Source organism: Mauremys mutica, chromosome 17, assembly GCF_020497125.1.
Source record: "Mauremys mutica isolate MM-2020 ecotype Southern chromosome 17, ASM2049712v1, whole genome shotgun sequence".
NCBI classification, from domain to species: domain Eukaryota; kingdom Metazoa; phylum Chordata; order Testudines; family Geoemydidae; genus Mauremys; species Mauremys mutica.
Genome location: NC_059088.1, coordinates 6,935,489 through 6,945,339, shown reverse-complemented (window position 1 = coordinate 6,945,339; position 9,851 = coordinate 6,935,489). Strand labels below are relative to the sequence as shown.

The following is a 9,851-nucleotide window of genomic DNA, read 5'->3' as shown; positions in this document are numbered from 1 at the left end:
AGGAGGGGGGTTGGAGTGCTGGGGGGGATCTGGGAGGGGGTTAGGGTGCAGGAGGGGGTTGGAGTGTTGGGGGGGCTCTGGGAGGGGGTTAGGGTGCAGGAGGGGGGTTGGGGTGCTGGGGGGCTCTGGGAGGAGGTTTGGGGGCAGGAGGGGGGTTGGGGTGCAGGCTCGGTGCCTATGGTGACGCGTTTTTCATGGCCGTGAATTTGGTAGGGCCCTACGTATCGGGTGATGTCCAGGTACCAGGAATAAATCCAAGAATAAAACGTACGCGGGCGGGGCGGGGCGGGGGCGGGGCGGGGGCGGGGCGGGAGGGAACTTGGTTAACTCTGGGTCCAGGCTGCCTGGTGACAGGTCCTGCCCTGCAGAGCCTTGGGTTCAGCAAAACGCAAACAGCTGAAAAACAGGAGCTTGTGAGTTAAGGCAAACGCCGGCCCCGTCAGGCTGTCTGTGACCTCTCCCAGTGCTGCTCCCCAGCGCCCTGGGGACACCGTCCCGCCCGCTGCCTTTTCAGGGCAATGGACGGGGACTCCCCGCACGGCCCCTAACAACGTACTCCAGACCCTGACCTTCTCCCCCGGCACATGGACAATTCACAGCCGCTTCATAACCTTTTCTGGCCCCTTTTCATGTGAACTCGGGAACCCACCTAACCCTCTGCCTGCCAGCTCCCCTGGGCCCTGCTGCGGACCCCACCCTGCTCTAAGGGGTGCACGGTCCTCCCCACGCTGCAGAACCCAGGAGTCCTGCCACTCCCCTTCCCCCCCCACACACACGCCTCTAACCACTTCACCCCACTGCTCCCAGGGGCAGGAATGAGACCCAGAAATCCCGCCCTGAACCCACCTGCCCTTAGCAAGGCAGAAATAGAACCCAGGAGTCTGAGTCCTGCCCCCCGCCCCCGTCCATTGTGTGACCCGCTTCCCCACATTGCCCCCCCCCCGCCCTCCCACGATGTAACGGGGAGGCGGCTTCACTCATCCCTGTGGTTTTGTTTCTCAGCGGGAAGGGTGGCGAATTTGCCATCGTGTTCATGAGTCCAAATTGTGTCACCGGTGGGGGGGGGCAGGGCTGGGGGGGGGGACTAGGAACTTATGGGCTCAACCAAACAAAAGTGCGTAACGTCATCGCACGTAGCAGAGCCCCACCATAAGAGCAGGCGAGAGACAGACATTGGCAAATCTTTTCTGCGTCACTGAACTATCCATCTGCTCCAGCCCCGGCAAACGCTACTCAGCCTGAAGCCCCTAAGGAGGTTTGGTAAGTCACATCCCTCTGGTCTGTTGGTGCTCTAACCGCTAGACCCCACTTCCCTCCCAGAGCAGGAATAGAACCCAGGAGTCCTGGTCCCAGGCATCCCTGGTCCAACCACGAGACCCCACGCCCCTCCCAGAGCCAGCGGTAGAACCCAGGAGTCCTGGTTCCGGGCCTCACTTCTCTGACCACTAGGTCCCAGTCCCCTCCTAGAGCCAGGAGTAGACTCAAGATGGGCGAGCTGTCTCTTCCTGCCATAGGGAGCAGCCTGTTTTGTCACCCTCTGTCTAGAGAGCCACCGGGTTAGTCTCTCTCTGTCGCACAGAGCAGCCTGCTTCGCCTCTCTCTTGTTTTGGTTCTTGTGTGTCATTTTGCTGGAGTCTCAGAAAGGCATTTTACACTGCGACCTTCTAGCAGGAGTATTTGATATTTGTCTGTCACTTCTCTGTGTGGGTGCCACGAACATGCCAGCCACGAAAGGGTCAGAGGTGCGGCTACCCCAGAACTGTGGCAAACGGCTCTGTGGTTCTACCCACCCTGTCGACTGGCTCATATATGTGCAAGTTCCCTTCTGATCTCAGTTCAGCCCCTCTGTGATAAATCCCCCGGACGGAGATTCGGCTGCATCACAGACCCCAGCGCCGATCTACTGCTTCCCCATCGCCATGGAGGCTTCTCCTGCCGTCTGCATCCTCGCTGCTCTCCTGGCTACGGGTGAGTGGGGCCTGTTCCTACAGGGGCTGATTTCCTCACTTCTCCCATGTCCCAACAGCTCAGAGCTGCCCGCCGGGTGAAACTGTTGATGAACGGAACCGAAACGCAGCCGCAGGATAACGGGGGCTGAGCTGGGGGCGTCTGAGTGACAACGTCCGAGGAGGAGAGGGCTGGAAGTCACCAAGTCCCCGTGACAGCGAGTGCAGCAATTGTGGAAATGGGAGGAAATATTTACAGTTTAAATCACTAGAACGGAGTCGTGACTGGGCAGGTTTCAGAGCTGGCCAGAGGCCAAGGGCATTTCGAACGGGGATTGTCTGTGGTGTGACAGGCAGCGGAGCTGAATTTCAGCAGCAGGAGCTCAGGGCAACATGAAGGGCCGGTGAATGTGATCCCCAGCCGGTGTCAGGGGGGCGCAGCTGCACTGGAGTCAGTGGGGCAGGGCCCAGCCGGTGTCAGGGGGGCGCAGCTGCACTGCAGTCAGTGGGGCCGGGCCCAGCCGGTGTCAGGGGGGCGCAGCTGCACTGGAGTCAGTGGGGCCGGGCCCAGCCGGTGTCAGGGGGGCGCAGCTGCACTGGAGTCCGTGGGGCAGGGCCCAGCCGGTGTCAGGGGGGCGCAGCTGCACTGGAGTCAGTGGGGCTGGGCCCAGCCGGTGTCAGGGGGGCGCAGCTGCACTGGAGTCAGTGGGGCAGGGCCCAGCCGGTGTCAGGGGGGCGCAGCTGCACTGGAGTCAGTGGGGCAGGGCCCAGCCGGTGTCAGGGGCGCGCAGCTGCACTGCAGTCAGTGGGGCCGGGCCCAGCCGGTGTCAGGGGGGTGCAGCTGCTCTGGAGTCAGTGGGGCAGGGCCCAGCCGGTGTCAGGGGGGCGCAGCTGCACTGGAGTCAGTGGGGCAGGGCCCAGCGGGTGTCAGGGGGGCACAGCTGCACTGGAGTCAGTGGGGCAGGGCCCAGCCGGTGTCAGGGGGGCGCAGCTGCACTGCAGTCAGTGGGGCAGGGCCCAGCCGGTGTCAGGGGGGCGCAGCTGCACTGCAGTCAGTGGGGCAGGGCCCAGCCGGTGTCAGGGGGGTGCAGTGCACTGGAGTCAGTGGGGCAGGGCCCAGCCGATGTCAGGGGGGTGCAGTGCACTGGAGTCAGTGGGGCAAGGCCCAGCCGGTGTCAGGGGGGTGCAGTGCACTGGAGTCAGTGGGGCAGGGCCCAGCCGGTGTCAGGGGGGCGCAGCTGCACTGGAGTCAGTGGGGCCGGGCCCAGCCGGTGTCAGGGGGGTGCAGTGCACTGGAGTCAGTGGGGCCGGGCCCAGCCGGTGTCAGGGGGGCGCAGCTGCACTGGAGTCAGTGGGGCAGGGCCCAGCCGGTGTCAGGGGGGCGCAGCTGCACTGGAGTCAGTGGGGCAGGGCCCAGCCGGTGTCAGGGGGGCGCAGCTGCACTGGAGTCAGTGGGGCCGGGCCCAGCCAGTGTCAGGGGGGCGCAGCTGCACTGGAGTCAGTGGGGTAGGGCCCAGCCGGTGTCAGGGGGGCGCAGCTGCACTGGAGTCAGTGGGGCAGGGCCCAGCCGGTGTCAGGGGGTCGCAGCTGCACTGGAGTCAGTGGGGCAGGGCCCAGCTGGTGTCAGGGGTCGCAGCTGCACTGGAGTCAGTGGGGCAGGGCCCAGCCGGTGTCAGGGGGGTGCAGCTGCCCTGGAGTCATTGGGGCAAGGCCCAGCCAGTGTCAGGGGGGCGCAGCTGCACTGGAGTTGATGGCAGGTGGGACTCGGCCCTTGCTGCACCGCACTGGAGAGTGACACCAGCTCACACCCGCTGGGGATCTCTCTGGGAAACCCCCCTGGGGAAATGAAACCTGCAGCAAACCCGGGGAGACGCAGCCCCCGAGCAGCGTGAAATGTCTGTAGCCAGCTGGGACCAGGGCCCGACCTGGGGCAGCGCAGTGGATGAGGGACCCCAGGGCGCCGTACCCGGTGCTTCCCCGCCGAACCGAGGGGATGGTGAGGGAGGGACAAATCCAGGTGGCTCCTGTTCTCTCTCCGGCTCCAGGGGCCTGTCTGCGGTGTGAGGTTTGCAGAGGCGAAGGAATCAGATGCACGGGGCGACCTACAGACCCGCGCGGCTGGGCAGGACTCTTGTGGCATCGCCTGGATAGAATCCAAACTGGGTAGGTGAGAGGGACCCTCCCCAGCCTGGGCCAGGGAACTGCCTGGGGAGCCAGGACGCCTGGGTCCTCTCCTAGTCCCAGCTCTGGGAAGGGAGTCCGGCGGGTGGGTCTGAGCAGCGGTTAAGGAGCCAGGACGCCTGGGTTCTGTGCCAGATCCTGTGGGTTAGCTCCCCAACGGGGCCTTCGGCTCAGCACTGCGATGCCGAACCCCCAGGCGAGTCGCCAGCCAGTGGGTCGGGGCCTGGACCCCCCCTTATGGTGCATGGGGAGAGGGAGGTGCCTGAGGATGGGATCCATCAGAGCCAGCACGCAGAGCAGACAGCCACCTAAACCAGCCAATAGGAAATGCCGAGGAGAGGGGTGTGGCTTAAGCCCCGCCCCTCACCCGGAGTTTAGCCCCTAAATCTGGCCTGAATGGAGGTGCTCAGCTCTGCTTGGGATCCAGAGCCGGGAGCCCCTCGCCGGGAATCCAGGGTCTGGACCGGGTCGGCCCTTCCTTGCTAATGTCGGCGCCGGAGGAGGGGCTGCCAGGAGACCCCAGCGGCTGGGGGCTCAGCTGGACCCTGAGGGTGACAAGTTCAAATCCCGACTCGGCCCGAATGGGGCTGGGGTCTTCAGCCCCGATCTCTCCCCTCCTGCGGTCGTGCCTGGCCCCCTGGATCCGGGTGGGTGTCTCAGGAGATTCGGGGCCCCCAGCATTAGGCAGCAGCTGAGAGGGGAGCTGGAAGATCTAAATGCTGCATTTAGGCGCTGAACACTCGGTCTAGCCCTGCGGGACGTCGGGTGAGTCACTGCCCCGCTCCGTGCCAGGGCAGAGAGAGGGAGGCTAACGGCACAGCGCTGTCGTTGTGAAGAGGACGTCGACGGGGCGGGAGTGGAAGGGGAACAAATCTCCGACGTGTCCTCCTGTGCAGCTGGAGAGAAGACCCAGGGCATTCTCATGGGCTGTGCGACACCCAGCCAGTGTAACGCCAGCCCCTTCCCTATGAACTTTGGGATGGGAAGGACCAGAAGGACGAGCTTCACCTGCTGCCGGGGGGGACGCCTGCCTACCGTCCCCCATTTCAGGTACCTCTCCCCGCCTCCGCCTCTCCTCCCCCATCCGCTGCACCTCCTGTCCCACGTTACCTGCCTGGGCCTGGGCCTCCCGCCCTGCAGGGGGCGCCCTATGGAGTAACACTGAGCCCCTGGCTGGGTGGAGTTTAGTGGGCGGGGCTCTAGGCTCCCACCAGGTGTGAACCCAGCTGACCCCACCCGGGGCGGGGTTCAGGGGTCCCTGCTGCAAACTCCTCCCCCATCCCTGCTGCCCCCGGCGTCCCCGGAGCTACAGCTCCCCCTGCAGGGGGCGCCCAGGGCTGAGCTGTGCAGCCCCCAGCTGCTCTCCCGGCCCCGACGCCTCCTGGGGCTCGTCCCCCGAGCTGACTGCGTTTGCTCCGCTTCGTCCCAGTGCCCCCGGCTGACCCCACACCCAACGGCCGGAGCTGCCAGGGCTGCTACTCTCTGGCCTCTGAGCAGTGTCGCGAAGAGACCATAAATTTCACTGGAGCCGAGACCCGATGTGTCGAGATCGCCGGGACTCTAAAATCAGGTCACTTCCGTTCATTTATTCTGGGGTTTATTTTCCTTTGTTCAGCCCTCGCCTCCCATAGGGCAGAAGCGAGATACTGGGGGGGGGGGCTGCTAGGTAAAGGGATCCGCTGCAGATCAGGGCACCCTGGGCCGGTGTCTTCCCCTCCCTGTGCCTCTGGTTCTCCTCTATCCATTGCCTGGGTATAGTTTAGCCTGTAAACTCTTGTAGTTTAGTCCTGGGAGCGCCTGTCATGCCGGGCACTGCGCAGAACCCCAGGGAAGATCAGGGATCCATGTTGCACTGGGCACTAAAAGTCTCATAGGGAGATTTAGCCCAGACCCCAAAGAGCCTGCAATTTCAATAGGTGTAATGGGGAACTTTCTCCCCATTTTAAAGGTGGGGAAACTGAGGCACAGAGCACTGCCGTGAGTTGTCCAAGGTCACACAGGAAGGCTGTGGCAGGGCTGGGGAACTGACCCCAGTTTTGCGGAGTCCCATCATGGTACCTTAACGCACTACGAAGCCCCCCTTCTTTGAGAGCCCACTACTGCCACCAACAGGGAGCTGCTGCTCTGCTAGATGAAGAAGGGGCTCATACAGGCCTAATTCAATCCGGATGTCATGGGTGGGCTCTAGATCGGGGCTGCAAGTGACTTGTTCAAGGACATACAGTGCGTCCGTGTCACAGTGAAGGAGAAGGGGGAGGCCGTTCAGGGCCACACATGCTGGGCGGAGTGGAGCTGAAGGGGAGATGGAGGCGGTGGGGGGCCTAGGTGGGCCAGAGCTGAGGAGGGGGCAGGTGGTTGTGTCCTCGTCCGGCTCAAGGACTCGAGCTGCGCCCCTCACACCGGCCACCTCCTTCTCCCCCTCGCCTGCAGGTGGAACTGCCAGTAAGACCGTCATGAAGGGCTGCGCTACCGAGTCCGTCTGCGCCCAGATAGACGCAGGGTCTGTGACCTTCGCAGGGTTCGGTGGAGACCTAACTACGGCCAAATGCACAGCGGCCACCAGCACAGCTGGCTTAGTTCTGGGACCCGCCGGGCTCCTCCTTCCCGCCCTCGCTGGGCTCCTCCTGCTGACACCAATCTCCTGATTCCCCACCCGGTGCAATGGTCACACCGCACTCGGCAACACCCCGGCAGCCTGTGTCTGCCCCAATCTGCACCTGCTCTCCCCTCCCAGGGGCTCTGGGCTCCCGCCCGGATTCACTTCCCCTTTATATTGTTCCGCTTAATTAAACAAACTGGAGACCAAAGTCTTTGGAAAATTTTAATTGCTTTTGTGGGAGAAAATTTCACCTCTAGGGGGCGGGGCCGTCAATCAGTCGTAGAGTGGCCTCTAGTGGTGAAATGAGGCAACGCAGGCCAGGAGCTACAATCCCCGGGGCTGAAGCTGAAGCCTGAGCCAGTTTAGCGTTGCGATGCCACCTCTGAGCCATTGCCCGGCTGCAGCCCCCTAACGCCAGCCCTGGCTTTTACATGCAGAAAGCCAGGGTGTTGTGGCACAGCTGGGTGTGGAGTTTTTCTAGCATGTTGGGGGCGGGGGTGCTCAGAATGGAAAAGGTTGAGCACCCCTGTCCTATACGGCACTCCCATTACTACGCCCCCGAAGGACGTTTGCCTTTTTTGCAGCCGCGTCACATTGTTGGCGCCTGTTCAATTTGTGATCCACGATCACCCCCAGCTCCTTGTCAGCGGTACGACCCCCCCTCCCCCCCCAGCCAGCGATGCCCCAGTAGGTAGGGGTGCATCTGATTTTTTTGCCTTCCTGAGTGTCGGACTTGGCACGTGTCTTGACTGAGTTTCAGCTGGTTGAATGGCGACCAATCTGGCACGGCCAGATTTTGAATGCTCATCCTGCCCTCCAGAGTGAGAAACCTTCCTTTCCTCGGCACAAATTACAGCAAAATGGTTCACAACCCGCCCCCTGCCCCCGTGACCCGTTTTTCCAGCCGGCTCCGGCCCCCATCTCTGCCAGTTCAAAATGTAAAAATCAACAGAGCTTCCCGGGCTCTGAATTATTTGTCCGTTGTCCCAGGTTTTATTTGACTGGAAGCTCGTGTGGGGCAGGGACTGTCTCTTTCCTCTTTGGCTGTGCAGCGCCTAGCGCAGTGGGGTCCACGGCCATGACTGGGGTGCCTGGGGGCTACCGTAATACACCTAATAAATAGTGATCATAATGTACAGTGCCTAGCGCAGCAGGGTCCACGGCGATGACTGGGGTGCCTGGGGGCTACCATAATACACCTAATAAATAGCAATCACAATGTACAGCGCCTAGCGCAGCAGGGTCCAAGGCCATGACTAGGGTGCTGAGGGCTATCATAATACACCTAATAAATAGCAATCACAATGTACAGCACCTAGCACAGCAGGGTCAACGGCCATGACTGGGGTGCCAGGGGGCTACCGTAATACACCTAATAAATAGCAATGACAACGTACAGCACCTAGCATAGTGGGGTCCTGGGCCATGACTGGGGCACCTGGGGGCTACTGTAATACACCTAATAAATAGCAATGACAATGTACAGCACCTAGCGCAGTGGTGTCCTGGGCCATGACTGGGGCACCTGGTCGCTACTGTAATACACCTAATAAATAGCAATGCCAATGTACAGCTCCTAGCGCAGTGGGGTCCTGGGCCATGACTGGGGCACCTGGTCGCTACTGTAATACACCTAATAAATAGCAATGACAACGTACAGCACCTGGCACAATGGAGTCCTAGCCCCAACAATAACAATCAGATAGTTGAACTCTCTCCCCTCCAGCAAAGGTTGAGTAGCAGGTGCTTTATCAGACAGCTGCTGTCACTTTGAGGGGAGCAGCCTTCCTGGGCACGTCATTTATGGGGGGAACTGAACCCGCTCCCTCTGGGTCCATAAGCCCGGGCCTGAGCTAGAGGGTCTGGTTTGAGAGCAGTAATGCAGCACCAGACCCAGGTGTCCTGGCTCCCAGCCACCATCGGAGGCTGAACTGACGTTCCCCTGGGCTGTGTAACCCCCAGCCTGGGTTGCCTGTTTTCCCCACTGGGGTCTTTCTGAGCCTAATCGCAGAGCATGGAGCAGCTTCCGTGTGAGGCAAGACTCGCGCTTAGGGCTGTTCAGCTTGGCAAAGAAACGACTCGGGATGGAGCAGGGGGCGATGCTGTGTATAGGAAAGACGACCGTTTGTGTCTCTGCTGCTGCCACGGTTATACAGGTGTAACACATCTTGTCCAAAGGACGTCCGGGCCGGTGTCACTGGAACCGGTGCGATTTGCTACGAACGATTATCCCGTTGGCGTGCCTGGCTCAGCCTTGTGGCTGAAGCTGAGGATCCTGCACTCTAACAATGGGCCGTTGAAGAAAATCCTCCCCCCCTGAGGAGTCAATGGCCAACCCCTGCGATTCAGCAAACCACGTGAAGCCATGTGATAGGCTCCCGTGACCCCGGACTCCATCATGGGCCGGTAACTTTCCACAAACAGGGGCCGTGGCCTTCGTGTGGGTCAGTACATTTCTGTGCACAGGATATAAAAAGGCACTTGAGAAATCTCCATACTGTCTTTGCGTCCCTACCTCATTTCTCCGGGCTGGCTTTCTACCACGGAAGCTCTTAACAAGGGCTGGCGACCCCCAAGCTGTTTGGGTGAGTCCAGAGAGACCCCTGACCGCTAGCGGTTTATCCCATCCCTGCTATGATCCTGATCTATGGACACTGAAAATCGAGGAGGCCAGTGGCACCTTAAAGACTAACAGATTTATTTGGGCACAAGCTTTCGTGGGTAGTGGGGTTTTTAACCCATGAAAAACTTATGCCCAAATAAATCTGTTAGTCTTTAAGATGCCACTGGCCTCCTGGTTTTTGGTGTGGATACAGGCCCACACAACTACCCTCTGATACTTGTGGGTATCTGATCCACTAACCACTTATAACTCGCTCCTATTATTAAATCCGTAGGTTCTAGTTACTATAAGGATCGGCAGTCGCATGCTTCCTGGGTAAGATCTGACTCATATTGAGCTGGCTAAGTGGCTAATCCATTGGGAACAGAAGGACGCTAATTCTGGTGAAACTGGTTTTCAGGAACAATTCATCATAAAGCCTAAAAAGTATCCGGGTGGTGAGCCAAGGGCTGGCCCCCTGCCTGCAGGGGCCTGTGTTTGTGGCTTCTTGTTAACCAGCGTG

The 9,851-nt window shown here is 60.7% G+C and overlaps 1 pseudogene; it reads left to right on the top strand.

Annotated features, from left to right (window-relative positions):
- The first annotated feature begins 1,919 nt into the window (after window positions 1–1,919).
- Window positions 1,920–6,900, top strand: LOC123351882 (annotated as a pseudogene).
- The last annotated feature ends 2,951 nt before the right edge of the window (window positions 6,901–9,851 follow it).